Source organism: Rhincodon typus, chromosome 3 (assembly GCF_021869965.1).
Source record: "Rhincodon typus isolate 14 chromosome 3, sRhiTyp1.1, whole genome shotgun sequence".
In the NCBI taxonomy this organism is placed as follows: Eukaryota; Metazoa; Chordata; class Chondrichthyes; order Orectolobiformes; family Rhincodontidae; genus Rhincodon; species Rhincodon typus.
In genome coordinates this window covers 18,024,340-18,042,770 of record NC_063334.1, presented here as the reverse complement: position 1 = coordinate 18,042,770, position 18,431 = coordinate 18,024,340, and positions in this window count along the sequence as shown.

Below are 18,431 nucleotides of genomic sequence, written 5' to 3'. Positions count from 1 at the left end.
ATTAAGTTGGAGAAGGATAAAGAAAAGTCAAGAATTAAGATCCCAAAGCAGATTTAGGGATGTAAAAATTTAACTGGAGCAGATTGACTGGAAATATTTGGTAGATTAAATAGTGAATGAAAAATGGGAGACTTTCAAAAAAGAAATGAATTGGGTACAAACTCAGTACATAATCATGAAAAATAAATGTGGGATATCCAAAGCTAGAATATGCTGAATGATTAAGTATATTGATGAGAAAATAATAAAGAAAAAGGAGGCATATAATGTGTACTGGAGTAATAATAGTAACAGAAATCTGGAAGACCAACTCAAATGCTGGAGAGAGGATAAGGGTGGAATAGGAAAGCTAAGAGGAAGCAAGAGGAAAGAATGGCAGGTTGCGCTAAAACAAATTGTAAAATGTTCTTTAAACATATTAATCGTGAAAGATTAGCGAGGGATGGAGTGGTGCACAAAAGGAATAAGCAGGGTAAGCTGTTCATTGAAGCAAAGGGTGTGACAGAGGTAACTAAATGTAGGCTTTGCTTCTGTCTTTACCACATTGGAAAATGGTAACAATGGCCTAGTTGAAAGTATGTGTATCCAGCAACTGAGCAATATAGTGATAGATAAAGAAGGGTGTTAGAAAGGCCAGCAGCACTACATGTAGAGAAATCATCAGGCCCGGAGGGGATGCTCCAAATTGCTGAGAGAATTAAGGGAGCAATCATGGAGCCATTCACAGAAATTTTCCAGATGTCTCCAAACATAAGGTTAGACCCGGGGACAGGAGGATTGCAAATCCTTTGTTTAAGAAAGATGCAAAAGAAAATCCAGTGGGACAATACTATGGCTATAAGAGGTACATTTTGTTCTTTTTTTTAATGAAGATCGGTTGAGACAGAGGTGACAAGTGGTCTGCTTCAGGACAATAAAGCAAAAAGCTTGTGAAGACTTGTTTTTTTAACAATAGAAACAGCCTGAATAGGTAGGGTCTAGCTCCCACAGAACCAGGATTTTAGTTTTAGCTTCAGGAGCTGGTGGGGTTCTGAGAGTTGCTGCATCTGTCTCTCTCTTTGCTAAAGCTAAAAGTTTGGGTTCTCTTCCTGGTGCTAGAATTGGAAACCAAGAAACTACAGACCTGTCAGCTGACATCAATAATGGGAAAACTGATGGACGCTATGATACAGGATAAGATAAATGTAGATTTAAAGAAATATATGTTAATATGAGACAGTCAATATGACTTTGTGAAGGGCAAGAAATGTCTGAAAAATTTAATTGAGTTCTTTGACAGGGTGAAACTAGCAGTATCTGAGGGTAATGCTGTGGATGTTGTATATTTAGACTTTCAGAAAGGTTTTGATGCAGTGCCACATGGCCGGTTGGTTAGCAAATTAGAAATTGTTGGGATTGATGGGCCCTTGGCAGCATGGATGAGAAGTTGGCTAAAAGAATGAAACAGAGAATAGGTATAGATGGGCATTTCTCAGACTGAAGTCAAGTTGAAAGTGGTGTTCCCCAGAGATCAGTGTTGGGATCCTTGCATTTTCTCATGTATACAAACACTTTGGAGATGGGTGTTAAGGGCAAAATCTCTAAATTTGCAGATGATACCAAGCTTGCAAAAATAGTGGATTGTGACAAGTTGGTCAAATAGGCAGAGAAATTTGCATTATAGTGGAAGAAACATGGAGGGACCATAAAGGCTCAGTTAGGAGGAGAGTACAGGAGCAGAGGGCCCTCGGGGTTCAAGTGTATAATTCTCTGAAGGTGGCCAGTCAACTTGAAATAGTTGTTGAGAAGGCTTCTAGGGTCCTTGGGTTTATAAATAGAGGCAGAGAGTACATAAGCAAGGAAGTGATGTGACACCTCTGCAAATCATCAACCATACCACATTTAGAGTGTTGCATTCAGTTCTGGGGAACTTATTTAAGGAACAATGTTAAAGCCATGGAGAAAGTGCAAAGGAGATTTGCTAGAATGATACCAGGAATGAGGAAATCGAATTGCTTTGGAGCAGAGAAGACTTTATGGTCTGGTCAAAATTATTCATAATGAATTTTGACAGAGTAAAGAAAGACATTCTGTTTCCCCTTGTTGGTATATCAGTAACTAGGGGTCACAATTTCATAAGGGTGAGATAAGGGGAAACTTCTTTACTCAGAGCGATGCTAGGATTTGGAATGTGCTACCTAAGAGAGTGGTGGAGGCAGATTCAGTAGGAGGTTTCAAAGTGAGTCGGATATATATTTGAAAGTGATGAATTTATTGGACTACAGAGATAGGGCTGGAGAATGGGACTAGCTGGGTAATACTTTCATGAACGAGTACAGACACAATGGGTTGAAATGGCTTTCTTCTGTCCCATAAAATTCTATGATTCTATGATTCTCTATCCATGCCACTCTAATTCTACAATCTTGAGAATCCCTCATTTCAAACACACCAACACTGGCAGCCATGCCTTCAGCTGTTTCGAACCTAGGGCTGAATTCTCCCAGCTCTGAACAACATGGGCAATGGTGACTCATTTGAAAAATTATAACAACGTCACATCGAGCTCATGGCATTTGGTGGTAGGGCAACGCTCCTGACTAATATTGGGTTAGAGTTTGTTGTCTGGTGGTGCTGCTTGATCATGTTTTAAACTCCAACAAAGCTGGATGGGTCTGTGGATAGAGCATCAGTTAGCTAATTTGACGGTTATGGTCTCAAGTCTTTGTTCAGATGCCAACTTTAGGGGAGGTGGTGGTCATGGTATAATGGCAGCATTACTGGGATAATAATTTAGAGGGCCCTAAACTGAGGCACTGGAGGAATGGGTTCAAATCCCACTTGGTGGAATCTAAATTTAAGAACTGGTTAGCTCAGTTGGCTGGATGGCTGGTTTGCAATACAGAGTGTTGCTAAGATTATGGGTTCAATACCAGTGCTGTCTGAGGTTACCGTGAAGGCTTCTCAATCACATCTCTCTCTGAGGCAATGATTAAATTGCTTCCAGTTGTGTCTGTCTGACAAGGAAGCAGTACTACAGCATGATAAGGCTATGGCAGTTTTATCTTTATTGGGACAACACGGTGGCTCAGTGGTTTGCACTACTGCCTCACAGCACTAGGGACCCGGGTTCAATTCCACCCTCGGGTGACTGTGTGGGGTTTGCGCATTCTCCCTGTGTCTGCTTGGGTTTCCTCTTGGTGCTCCAGTTTCCTCCCACAGTCCAAAGATGTGCAGGCTAGGTGGATTGGTCATGCTAAATTGCCCATAGTGTTCGGGGATGTGTAGATTAGGTGGGTTATAGGGGAATGGGTCTGGGTGGGATGCTCTAAGGGTCAGTGTGGACTTGTTGGGCCGAAGGGCCTGTTTCCACACCGTAGGGATTCTGTGATCTGTGAACTTTGGAAAAACTAGATTCTTGAAGTCAAAAAAGCAGTCCAATTCTGCAACCAAGTTTTGAACAATGAATCAAGAATCTCATGACTAAGTGACAACAGACCTATTCACATGCAATGACATCTCATTGTTACCTGATCTTGCCTCATTGATGGACATTTTCCTATTCTCCCACCTGCAGGATACAAATTAGACAACAAATGTTCCCTTTGTGAAAGTCAGACTGGGTACCTGGCAGCTCAAACTCACTACTTGCTCCCCTGAGCTACCATCTTGAACATCAGTCATCCACATCTTTGGGCATGCTCCATCAGCAGTGACTGCTTGCATTCCCAATCCACAGAGTTTGACATTGGACATGCCTCACCACAAACTCATTTCACATCTCAGAGTCATCTAAAATGCTGTCCTGCAAATCAATGCTGCACTTTGGAGTACACTGGCATCTTTCAATACTGCTGCAAGGATGCACAGTTTGCAGGGACCGGCACCCAACTCATGGATTTGGCGAGGATGATCAGCCATGATTATATGGCAAGTCAATATGATGGGCCAAATGGCCTAATTCTGCTCCTACATCTTATGGTCTTATGGATGCGCATCAGGACTTACTTGCTCTGCTAACATTCACACTCTGTGTTTACTTGGATGCTGACAAAACCTCTGTCTTGCCTTGCCATTTTACACTTCATTCAGAATTTAAAGACTTGCAATACTTCTGTCTTACTTTGTCATTTAGTGCAGACATAAAGCCGAGCAGCCAAGCATGGTTGTCATTAGTGATCAGTAAACGGGATGGACATATTACTGCACTATGACCCATTGATATCACACCTACACCTTGTGCCAGCAGCATGCACTGCAAGCACACTGCTTGTGCTTCAACAACGTGGAAATGTCTCAAAGTCTAAAGGGTATAATCTTCAGTCAGGTCAACTGGGACTGTTGACAGTCAGGAGATGCCACCACCGTCAGTTAAGTGTAATGTCTGATCTCAGTCCAGGGGCTGAAGAATGGTCAAACCAGACTTGAAACATTCACTCTAGTTATCTCCTCAGATGCTGCCAGACCTTACTGATTTTCTCCAGCATCATCAGTGTTTATTTTAGATTTCCAGAACCTACAGTATTTTGCTTTTATGATCGTGAACTTGTATTGTGATGAAGCATCAGTCAAACCACTTATACTAAGGAAGCTTTTCTTTTCCCTTCCATTATGTCTGCTGTGAAGGGTATCTACTGGCGCATGGTTGGGCTTTAGATATGGCATCAGCAATCCCAGGAGATACCAGCAGTGACTAGCATTTCTGCCACTGATGAATGCATGTTAACACAAGTGGGAGTGCTGCACATTAATAAGGTGAGCTGCAGAGAAATATGTGAGAAAACTTGCTGGAGCTATTAGAGAGAAACCATCTTTGAAACTCTCCTAAACCAACACTCAGCTGACTTGTGGTAAATTTCAGCCACTAAGCCCTAATATTCAGTCACCAAAAGTGTCCATTTCTTCTTTTTCTCCCTTTGTGCTCCTCAATACCTTTCTCTTTGACCAAATATTTGATTATCTTATTTAGTATAGAAGTTGTGGTTCAGTGTCAACTTTTGTTTTTTTCACCCTCATTTTCTTGAGACCTTCCACAATGTTAATGATGTTTTAGAACCGTAAGTTGGTGTTGTAAAAAAGTATCACAATTGGATTCAAAATATCACAGCTAGATATGGGAGGTAGGATGTAGCTCCGATTTCCAGTGTCATTGTCAAAATCAGACTCAAATCTAATCCACTTAGAATTGCTCATGTCTATTTTACATGAGACAATTAACATCAGTAAAGGGAAGTGGAACAAAATAGCTTACATTTATACAATACTGTTCTTAATCTTAAGACATCCTGAAGCATTAAACAAACAAGGCTGTATTTTTGAAATGTTGCTGTTGTGTTTTGAGAATATACAGCTAATGTGAACGCAGTAGGATCCCACAAACAGCTATGACATGAGTCAACAATCTGCTTTTTCAATAACATTCATTAAATATATTATCATAATTAAAATTGGCTGGAATTCTAGGGCTAACTCATCGCTCTTTGTTAAAATTGTGAAATAGTAAATCCAACTAGGTGATAAAATGGGACCCTGGTTATCATTCAGAAGATAACTCTCCAGCAAACTGTATTCCTAGATTAATATAGACTCAAACTATAAATCACCCAGTATATAAGATGGCCCCATTTCTCAATGCCAACTTTAGGTCTATGTTTCACTTATAAATTGGCCACCCCTCTCCCAAAATTTCTGCTAATAAACTTCATCAGACTAATGTGGATTATACCAGTTACAAAAGCATTCTTTTATTTTAAAGTTGAAATGTCATATGACTGTAACAATGCTATCATGGTACTGGAAAACATTATTAAACTTTATAGTTGCAAAGCAAGAAGATTTACAATATTGAAATAAATCATTTATTGATGCCCCATTGTGAATTTACGATAAAATGTCTGTTAAATTTTTTTCTTAGCTATTGAATTTTTTTTTACAATTTCATGGAATAATAAAACTCCATCCAAGCTATGTGGACACTTTATAACTTCAGCTCTGGAGATTTCCATAACTTGCATCTGTTTTGCATCTGATGTAGGAATATGTGCGTCAAATGGTCAAATATAGTTTAATTCTTTTTATGGTAGAGAAAGAGGGAAAGGTTGAATACCACTATAGACTTTGGTATATCTTCCACTTCCGTTCCTGGGATCAGTTAGATGCATAAAAATTAAGTTATTTATTGTATTTTCTTTCAGCACAAATGTCTATTACACAACCCCAGACAAAATCAGTTTATCAAGCAAATATTGAAAATATTCTGATTCCATGAAGAAAAGCCATCTTTTTATATGAGTGGTGTGTCATTTTTGAGTGCCTCCCAATGGGAATGATTTTGAATCATTTTAAATGGCTCTTACTCTGTGGCTAGACATACGGGATACTTGTCTTAACATGATTGCCTTTCAGGAAAGATGTTTAGATTGAATTGAATGATTTATTGTCACTTGCATTTTGCAGTGAATAATACAGTGAAACACAATAAAAAGTTTCAACTGTCACCACAATCCTGTGCCATTTTGAATAGTTTATGAATAAAAAGATGTTACGGAGGGAGAATAGCCCAATCTGTTATGATGCAAGGAGGGGTTCCTGTCTAATAATTACCCATGGAACACCTAGAGAATCTTGTCTTTCCTCTCGTAATCTATTAAAAGAGTGGTTAAAAGAAAGAAAATCCCTGATCTCCACTTTACAAGTAACAAAAAACAATTTATTTATTTAACCCAACAATGAACAAATTAATAGAATTACTAACAAGCTGAATAATTCCCCCCGAGACTACTAACTACTTCCTAGCTGGTCTAAATTCTACCAGAATGCCATTTGAATAAACACAAGTCCCTTTTATATAAACTCGATTAATAAGAAAACAATAAATTAAAACTTAATCTCTCCGAGTTCACACAGACTCTCTTCTGGAATATTCTGTCTTCTCCTTTCTCTGCGCCAACACCCTTCTTCCACAAATTCTGCTGTAAAGAATGTTTTATCTCTATAATTTCTTCAATGAGGACTTTGAGCTAAAATACCATAGTACCTTTGATTAATTGAAAGAGTTTTCTCTGAGAGCTGAATGGCGCTAACTGTGACAGGTGGCAGATGGTTCTCCCCGATTTTCCAAATGCCTTCGTCTTACATACCCATAATGACATAATCAAAATTTTTATAATATGATTGCTTTCAGGCTGTCAACGCCATCAGATTTAAATTCACTTTGCTTTTTGCATCCAGGTGCTTGGTTTAAATTAATGGCCAAATTCAAACTTGTTGTCTTGGAAAAAGTGCTGCTTGGTTGTTCTATACGAAATGTTTCCATTCGGGCACTCTCTGTGCACCTGCATTTACAAACTTTTAAGCACAGGCTCTTAAAGGGACCTTGGCACTCTTTTCCCCATGATCATTTTGACTAGTAAATTCTAACTTCCTGCCTCCCAATTCATGAATATTCTATCCAACTTTGTAACAAAGATATAAACAAAACAGACCAAAAGAACTGCAGATGCTGTAAATCAGGAACAAAAACACAAGTTGCTGGAAAAGCTCAGCAAGTCTGGCAGCATCCGTGAAGAAGAAAATCAGGGTTAACATTTCGGGTCCAGTGACCCTTCCTCAGAACTGCTGAGATTTCCAGAAATTTCTGTTTTTATAACCAAAAGGGATTCCATCTTCATCCCGCCACCTTTGCTATGAGTCCTGAGCCCTGAACCAGCTCACCAATGACATCTGCGCCTCCATCCCTCCTCCACCATCTCGCCGCTGCCTGCAACAGACCCACTCTTTAGGTGCCGTTTCTTCATACGGGACCCACCTCGCCAACGCTGTGCTGATGCCAGGTCTCATGCTGAATCCACACTCAGCCCGCAAACAACAGTCCCTTGCTCTGGGCCTACTGCGACCAGGAGATATTTCAAAAGTTGATTTATGTATGATTTACATTATGTGCTCTTAAGTACCTGGAGTAGAATTTGAATCTAAAAGCTTCTAACTCAGATGCCCGGAGTACAATTTAAGGATCATAATATTAGTTCATGTTGTGCTTGTTTTGCACCCTGATGCCAAATAACAAACTGCCACAAAATATAAGGTCAGTGGACTGTCATGTCTGAGCCAGCTCTCCGAAGGGGCTATCCATTTTCCAGAGGATGAGTTACCAACATTCAACCCTTTCCCACACTTTGCAAACTATTCCTGCTTTTCTTTTGGGATTTGTATTTTAGTAGTTATCGTCTGATGCTGTAGTCTTGCTCCTGTGCCCAAATGCCAATAGAGACAGTGGAATGAATATTTAACCATTATAACAAATAAATTTATTTATAACTCCACTCTCCTCACCCATTTGCACACACAATACATGAACTTCTCTAATCTTCCGCCCATTAAGTTCTCTGAATCAGTTCTTCCCAACTCCAGCCAATGCACAAATAATTTCACAATTTAGCTTTTATTATGTTTCCACTGTCTGATGTGCAGGAGAAAACATTCAGATGTAGACACAAAAAGATGCTGCTTGGCCTGCTGTGTTCATCCAGCTCTACACCTTGTTATCTCAATCAGCAAAGCAGCTTTTCTATTTCATTTTGGAATTGTTTAATGGTGTTTATATTTGACCACAGTTTGTGTCACTGAAGATAAATTACACAGTTGAGACCAAAGCAAAACAAAAAAAAAGTTGCCCTTTGTACTCAGTTTTTGATCCAACTTAAATACTTTCTCAAAAGAGGATGCTTTACTACTTTTACAAAACCAGTTAACTGATTGAAAATAGCAAACCCATGAACTACCATTGACATTATCCCTAAACCTGTGATGTTAATGTATCAATGAGCAGTGATTGTCATTTAGTCAATATTCATCTCCCTCTTTGCTACCAAAATGATCTTGGGATAAATTCTATAAAGTTTATCCCAAATAAATATAACTTACACAATAGCCCATCTTTTGCTGGCTGCAGAAAGGATGATGTTCCTTTGCATGAAGTATTTGCTGACTAGGTTGGTCTCTATGTCACTTGTAGGATCACCCCATTAAATCAGTACTCCATACCTGCTAATAGACACTGGTCATCTTGTCCTCTGCTGTATGATAACCTTGGATCTTATCACAGTGAATCCTGCAGCTCATCACCCATGTCGCTGTTGTTATATATGTGCCTGATTGGGCCTGAAAGTGTTAGTGCCTGATTGAGTACAATACTGATGATGTCATAAGTATTTGGTCGGAGAGTAAAATAGGGATTTTAGGGAAGATAGATCAAAGACTATATCCTCCCAAAAATCTTTGTAGTCGTGTAGAGCTTATTATGATCTCAACAATTACAGAGATGCAATAAGCCACATCTTGTTTATTTTGCTAGTATCTTCTCATTAGTCCAAAATATGGCTACTTTCACAGACAATAAACCATGTAAGCCTCTGAAGAACCTTCACGCTTATAAGATAGAGATGGCAGCACAGACAACAACTGCTAACCCAGACTGTGAGACGGGCCTCCATGCTCACTGGCATGATATTATTCCAAAGCCTTCAAAAATAAGGTGGTGGTATTTGGTGTCGAGACCATCAATACTTTTCTCATTTTTGGTTTGTAGCTGTGATGTGAGGTTGAGAATTGAACTTTGAACCTTGAAAAGCAGCTTTATTTTAAAGCAACAAAAAATAAAGACAGATGTTTACTGTAGAAAACTGTACTGGAAAGTTAGTACAGGACAACTACTGCTATAATGATGCTGTGGATAATTCAGCACTGAGATGTTGCTGTGGTCATGGACTTGCAGCTGGTTGGATATTGAATTGGACAATCAAGTGATGACCAGTGATGGCCAGCCAATTACAAAGAATATTAAAAAAAGAAAAAAGCAAAGAGTGAACTTGCTCGGACTTGGTTTTGAACAACAGGCAGTTCTATATTTTGTATGTTTCCAGAAAGTGCTGCTTTTGTTTTGTCCCCTGTCTGGTTTCATTTCAGTTACTGATTTGTTGAAGGTTCTGAGAAAAGAATCCTAGTCTAAGATATGAACAAAAGTCTCCAGATATCTATGGAAGCCTTTTGTATTGGCTGGTGACATTGGAATTCAAGCAAGATATGCAGTCCCTGTGTTTGTAACACAACCCATGTCCAAGGATTTCATAAAGGCCCGGTATTAATCATTGAAATGGTGAATGAACTGGCAACTTGTGATTCTTTTTTTTAATTCATCCCTTAACTGTTTCTCTATGTCGGTGTGTGTGAGTATAGGTTTGAGTTCAAAGAAAATTGTGCTTGAATTGTAGGTATCAATTAAATTACCCTGTGGTTTATCTATGATCAGATAAAATTACATTATTAATAATAAATTGTTAATTTTTGTTCAAGGAATGAACTTGCTTTCTAAGATCTGTTACCTATAAACTCTAGTTAGGAAAAAAATGAACAATTTTGAGAGTTAGTGAATGTTTAGTTTCACTGTGTTTTAAATCTGATAATAGTGAGTTTGATTTGGTATGTGTGCTCTCCCTGTGTTTGACATTGGTCACAAAGGCATGTCTTCCTTCAAGCATGTCCTTGTAGTAATGTTACATAAGGCAATGGTGCTGAAAGGGTTAATATTGGAAATAGCATTAAGCTCCACCTAATCTGATGAAGTCCAAAGGAGACAATGGCATAATACCTTAGGATCTCGCAGGGTGTAGATGTATGTCAGCATGTCTCCCAATAACGTTAGTAACAATGCCCAGATTACCAATGTAGCTTGTATCTGATTGTTATTTTGCAATAAACTATATATTGCTTAACACAAGCCTCTTTCTCAGTAAGACTCACCAATGGTTTTCTCTGTGCCACTGTAAACTATGTAGGCCTTTACAGCCAGGAAAGATGTGGAGATTGTGGCCGCAATACTACCCCTCACATACAACACATGGTATACTTTGATCAAAGTGTTTTCAAAGAGTATTCCTGCATAATCTGCACGTTTTTAATGTTTGTAGTAAAAGCACTTTGGGGCTTGCTGCACAACGAAGAAGTAGCCTTTAAATAACCTTAGTCAGAGGGAAGTAGTCGTTGCTGTTTGAAGCCTGTTGAGCTGTGGGAAGCTGACCATCACTTAAGCTTTGAGTTTGAATTGATAGATCTGGCATAAAATATGCTGATTGATGTCTTGATTCCCTCGCTTTGCCTAACCTCCTGTGAATGTTATGCACTCTAATAATTTTCCAAAGTCCTCAGCAGAAGCTTATACATCAGGCACGATTTTGGTCTCTAAGTGATATTTGAAGTGTGCAAGAATTGGACATGACCAACCCAAATATGACACCCAAGGAGATCTCAGTGTTCATTTCTAATTCACACTATCTACACAAACCATATCTCCATTCCATCCCAACTTTGAGTGAGATAAATTACCTTTAATTGCAATGATACACTGGGAATTGTACACTATACAATATGACAAATGACAGCCATGAGGAAAAAGCTGTAAGGGTTATTTGAATTAGAATTCTGGAATTCATTCACTAATACCATGAACAGAATTTTATGCTCCTCCTGGGTCAGGCTGGCAAGCAGGTGGGAGTGGCAAAATTAGACATGATGCCATGGATGCCTTTTCTAATGCCTACCCACCACTCTGGAACCCACCTCAATTTTACACACAGTGGGAGAGGCCTATCCACCTATCCGCAGACCAATTGAGGTTCATTAGTGGCCAATTAATAGCCTCCTCCCACCCCACTGCAATTTTTCATGTAATTGATGGACGAGAAAAGGATGTTTGAACATTGCCAATTCTCAAACCTCAGGCTACTGGCAGGCAAGGTAGTGTTCCACCTTTAGGTGTCCCTTGAGCACATCAGTGCATTGAGACATCCCTCGAGTATAACCCATATGTGGCCCCTTCCCCCAGCCTGTGGAACTAGAGCCAGTTCCTAGGAGTGAGAGCTGCCAGCTAATTGATTGATTGGCACTCTGAAAGGCAAGAATTCCAGCTGACATGGGCAGAAATACTAAAGTCATAGAATGATTGCAAAAACACACATTTTCTCAAAGCTGTTTATCTTTAACACACCAGGACACTTAGCAAGAATACCAACACAAGGGAAAAACCAATATTCATATTGCATGAGAAGAGAGCGCTGATTGTTTGGCAAGTAGACTCTGATCAATAGAGGTGTTGCCATGGAAAATGCATCCATTAGTGCTGATTGACAATTGACTGACAGGCTTTGTTTCAATTTTAACTTAGGAACATCGACGCTGATCGGTCAAGGCATCACCCGGAGAATGGCTGTCACCTATTTTGCTGACTTGAAACAGGTGCGATGCGTGCACTTGTTCTTTCTGTCTGCAAGGAACAGGGCTCTGTCTATTAATATATGCAGCTTCCAGTTCATGCAACTGCATCACACTGCAAGCCCAAATGGCAACCTTAAATTGATCGTAAATATAATTCTTCACACTCTCAGAATTATCCAGCAATTGTTGTCCAATTGCAGAATCACGTCTAATGCAAATTTTGCAAGTGCAGAATGTTGGGTACAGAACTTTATATGTACCTTGCTTGTTGCAACAGCCAAAGGGATATACAGCTTGATATGACCTATTTATCTTTGGGACTACTGCCAATACATCTGCCATGATGCCAGCACTGAAATTCATATGCCACATTACATAATTGTGTGATAGACAGAGTGTCTCTTTGGCTTGATGGCAGTATTCTGTTGGTAGCAAACACTGCTCTTGTTGCTACTGTACAATAGTTAACTTGAACAGATCATTTTTTACTGTATATGTGCAAACTAATGAAAGGCCTTAAAATGGTCACTTTTGATCCTAAAATGTGCTCACTGTACCTTATATCATCCTGTGTATGTATCTCAAAGTTTTAAGCAGATGAAGCTGGCTGTTTCATGCCAGTATTATGCAGTACCAAAATGAATGGTGTTCGCCAAACACAGGAGATGCAGAGATGTAATTACCTGATTCCATGTTAACCAGATGATGTGCATGTCATCCCATATGGTATGGTTGTTCATTTCCTGTGATGTCATTGGAGCCGTCTCCATGAATTGCAATATCGGTTTTAATGTTATATTTGATTTGAAACTTATAATTTTAGTCATGTTGCTCCTGGTAAGTTGCTGATCATAATCTCAGCTGATTTGGGGCATTTTTTATGGTACCCACAATGACCGAATTTACTTTTCGGCATCCCTAACTTACAGGTTTCACTGTATACATAAATATTTCTAAATAAATTAGAGGCATAGGTAGACTTATTTCCACATGTAAAAATCATTTTAATCTGTTTCTTTCATCCCGGACTTGTTTAATGCAAAGTGTTGAATTCCAGCAATGACATCTCAGGTTTTTCACAGCGAGAAACAATTGGGACTTGCCAAACTGGTGAAACAATGACTAGCTTCATTTTTTTCCCCATTGAAGATGAGGTCTCCAGATCTTTTTTCTAATCTTTAACGGAGGGAGCCATAACTTTCAGTGGACAGTAAAGAAGGTCTGATTTGTTTGTAGAATATTTCAATACAAATATCCTTTGACATTTATACAATTATGTTAATTGTGGCTTGCTATACTTTTAATGGGTGCTGCTGTATAGCAACCAAAGAAAGAAATCTGTGAAGCCTTTCATAAAATCACCGTAGCAGAAAATAAATGTAGCAAAGAGGTCAGAAACCTGCCTCCATAATTGAATCTCTGTAACCAATTCTTTCAATCCATATTCGTTTTAAGTACATCTGAAGGAGAGTGGTATTATTGTCGAATTTGTTTAAGCAAATCTGATTTATGGTGTAAAGAGAAGCAACCAGCTGTCAAAATTCACTTCAAACTCTATGGTAGTAATTGCATTGGCAAGATTGTTGCAGAGAATTGTTCATATGGTAGCAGATGCTATTTCTGTATCTCAGGAAAAATAATCAATATTAATTCAGAAAACAATGATGCTATTGCATCATTACTCTGCAGATCTAACAAAGTAATAGATCAAAACAATATAAATACTGAGAATCCGAAATGAAAATGCTGCAATTGCACATCTGCCCAGACAACAATCATAAATGGAAAGAAATAGGTTAATATTTCAGGATGACTCTTGAAATCAAGATAACATGCCATTGGTGTACAGAAGCTGTTGTCTGATCTATTGCACTTATTTAAATTTCTTACAAAAGAGAATCTTGCAGACAACATTGTTACAAGCCTTTGGGGCCTGTCAGTCTTTCTCCTATGGTATTCCTGGGACGTAGGGTCCTTTGCTGCTTTGCCAGTGTTTTACTTGCTTCCTTTCCCCTGTGCTAATTTAATGCAAGAATGTGCGTCTCTGAATTCAACTTTTGTTATTTTACTTGACTCATTATCAGTCTTTTGGCTTGCACCATCAGCCTTTGTCATTTAATTAGCCCACCCACCACTCTATCACAGATCTCTTTTGCTCTCTTCTTGTCCTTTTTTTTAAAAACATTGGTTTCCCTCTTTCTAAGCTCTAATATCTTTAAGGTCACTGATCTAAATGATTCCGGTAATAACTCTGGCGTAATGTCAGTGGTATGTGGAGGAATTGGGAATTGCAAACAAGAAAGGAAGAAGTTTGACAATTGATGCAGAATGGTCAAAACCTGCACGCTGCTCCAATCACTTCTGTTTTGATTCACTGCCAAGAACTGCAAGGGGACAACGAGAGCTAGCTTTCCTCAAAAATAAGAGCAAGAACCCTATTGCTAAAGAAGGGCACTGCAAAAGGTCAGCTGCAGGGCAATCATGCCTTTTCCTGACTTAATGCCGTAGGACTTTAATGAACTAACCAGATCAGAATAAAGGTGAGTAAAGCAGCACACTCACCTGCATCCTGTTGTGTGCTCACCGTTGACCTCACTCTGTTTCGGCAATGTTACACCATCACAAAATGTATGGGACCCACTCACCTTCCAACTATACACGTTCTGGATCCGATAAGCCAAATTTCCTTGGACCCCTTCAGGTCCTACCTTTGCTATCAGTCCCCAGTGTAACACTTTATGGCTGCTCAAGTCTGAGTAAACTACGTCAAATGCATTGCCCTCATCTGCACACCTGGTCAGCTCTTCGGAAAATTCAATCATGTTGGTTAGAAGTAACTTCCCATCAACAAAACCATGTGGACTGTTCTTGATAAATCCCTTCACCTCCAAGTGCAAATTAATATTGTCCCTCAGAATTGCTTCCAACAGTTTAGAACATAAGAACATAAGAAACAGAAGCAGGAGTAGGCCACTCGGCCCCTCAAGCCTGCTTAACCATTCAATAAGATCATGGCTGATCTTTTCATGGACTCAGCTCCACTTACCCGCCCACTCATTATAAGCCTTAATTCTTGTACTATTCAAAAATCTATCATCTTTGTCTTAAAAACATGCAAAAAGGTAGCCTTAACTGCTTTACTTGGGCAGGGAATTCAATAGATTCACAACCCTTTTGGATGAAGAAGTTCCTTCTCAACTTAGTCCTAAATCTGTTCCCACTTATTTTGAGGATATGCCCCTGGTTCTAGTTTCCCCCACCAATGAGATTAGGCTGACTGGCCTACAGATTCCTGGTTTATCATTCCTCTCATCTTAAATAACAATAACACATTGGCCATCCTCCATTTCTCTGACATCTCTGCCGTGTCCAGAGAACAATTGAAAATTATTGCCAGTCCCTTGTTATTTCTTCCCTTCCCTTATTGAACAGCCTGGAATATATTTCATCCAACCCTGGAAAGTTATCTACTTCTAAGCCTGCCAGCTTACATAGAACCCCCTCTCTGTCTATACTAATTTCTTAAACTGTATCACAGTCCTTCTCCCTGATTTCTATATCCACATTGTACACTGACCCAAGTATTCATTTAAAACTCCACTTACAACCTCCAACTCCTTCCACAAATCTGTTCAAACTATTTTTGTCGCACTGGTTATTTAAAGTTTAATGTACACTATATATTGGCCATTATTTGTCTGTTAATTCACACTGAATTCATGTTTATTTTGGTTTCTTTGCTGAGGTAGCAATTATTGTCTGCTAGCTTTTCCAATGGAGTCTTTTAGTAAATTTGATGATTTAGGTTGTTGGTCGCCAAATTAATCATAATGTTGTTTATAGGTAGATCCGGTCTACAGTGAGTTAGCATATCTAAACTGAGGTGGCAGAAGAGACTTAATGCTAATTACACCCGTGATGCTTGCTGGAATTGTTCATGTTTGGATTCCAGTGTGAGATTAAGCTCAGTCGTAATTTCTGCTGCCCCTGCTAGATAATCCATTAACGTTTTATCAACTACAGTGATAAAAGGAGACAAGACAACAGAGAGCCACTCAGAATAATTTTATTATATCTTAATGTGAATGAGGAATACAAATTTGAAAGGAACACCAAACAAGAAAGAAAGTAAAAGATTGAACCTGGTTAGAGGACAATGATAAAACTTGACCCAAGATAAAGGGAGAACATTTTGGAAACACTCAGCAATTAGATGGCATCCGAGGATGACTTTGCATTCAAATGGCTTTATTTCAAATCTATAGCATCTGCCATATCTAATTTTTGCACTATCATTGACATATGACTTTGTTGGGGTATACAGCATGCAAGAAAATTGGCCATTTATTAAAGGTAGGTATTAACTATTCATATACAATATACACAGTCACAAGTCAAGATATGGAACTGATGTGGCCGTGTTGTTTCTGATTCTGAAGGTATAGAACTCTTGTCAAATATGGAGGTAAAAGTAGTTCACTGTATGACTAGAATTAACAGTGGAATTGAGAGATCAAGAAGGAGTAAGATTAGGCGAAAATTATTGGGAAGATATCCAGCACCAATTGCTCTGAAGTGTAAGAAGTCGAGGTATAGGTAAGTGGGATGTTCATTGAATGCAGTGGACATGCACTTTCATTGTAATCCTGAAATAATATTTAAAAGAATATTTATCCTAGATAGAAATAACATGGAATGAGAACAGAACATAGAGCCTGCACATTCCAGCTGATCGTATGTTCTACTCTATAATTTAAACATCCTGAGGGAAAGTTTTACATTATAAACCCTCAGTAACGATGGAGAACAATATAAATTGAACATGAATTAATAGAAATGTTGCAGTCAATATAAATTATAAATTCTATTTTATATAAGTTATAACAAAAAAATATCAAAATTAAGAAAAAAATCAAATCACTTACAATGAAATATGATTGCTACAATTTCCTACTCCTGACTTCCATTTTCACTGTCCATAGCCCATCTCCAGCAAAAGTGACGTGCGCATAATAATGCCTTAGTTCCTCATCTATGTTTATGCTTAACCCTACTATTTACCATGATATATTTCCAACCAGTTTTATATGCAGCTGCTCTCTGAGGCTATTAACTTCAAACCCACTACTGTGATGAGAATTAATCTCTGGGGGTCATTTTCACATTCATCAGCTGAGTTAATGTGGTGGACAAATTCCCCACCTATCGGAAATCTCATTTATTCAGAATTACTTTCTTTCTTATTTATTCATTGCAATCTCTGTGAGGAATAATTTCTGCAGTGGCCCCAATCCTCCACCATAGCTCCGTGGGAAGCTCAGCAAAAAACCCTCCAGAAACAACCTTTGCATCCATTTATGCCATTTCTCTTGGGTGTCAGTTTCTGTTGTTACAATGAAAGATCAAGAAAACTCAATTGGAAATGCCAGACATGCATTTACATTCACGGTTCCCCAAGTCAGGTCATACATTTGGTCTGGCAAAGACTTTGACCACATCCCTTCCCAAAGTGTTTTCTCCGGTAATGAAATTGGTTTTCAGACTGCATCTGGTGTAATATAGCATCTTCTCTGTCTCACTACCATAGGTTAGTTCCTGGAGAAGGTAGAACTTTCCCTTCCCTGGAGGTGGCAAGAAGAGGAAATAAGAGTATGAGCTTACCATGGAGAGAATCTTCTTGTCACCTCTTCAGTTAAGTGCAGAGTGAGAAGGACTATTGGTGTCTTTCTCAGTTTACCAGAAATTAAAGTCTGTATGTGGTCAACTAATGGTCAGTTAAAGACCTGAACTCAGCACCTCTCAGATGATTTGTATTCCGACTGGATGAGAAAAGTGGTGTACTTCCTAACTGGGAAACCATAGCGATCTGCCTGCTAAGTTGGGCTAGTCTCTAATTGACTTGGCTTTGGAAAGACCTCATTCACCCCACAGACATTCCCCTCCCCCCCACAACCCCATCATGCAATGATGCAACGTGCTTAATTTATTACCAATGGATCCTCTGAAGATTTGCCCTCAACCAGCAGCCTTTCAAAGACTCAGCTTCAGATTGGCAGTAGCCTTTGGCAATCCAGGCCACTGAAATGTTGAGGATCTTATCTTTGTGTAGTTTGATTAATGCAACTTTTTGACCTGAGGGGCAGGTAATCTTAGTGGGTTAACTTGCAGTCTGGGCAATATATTAG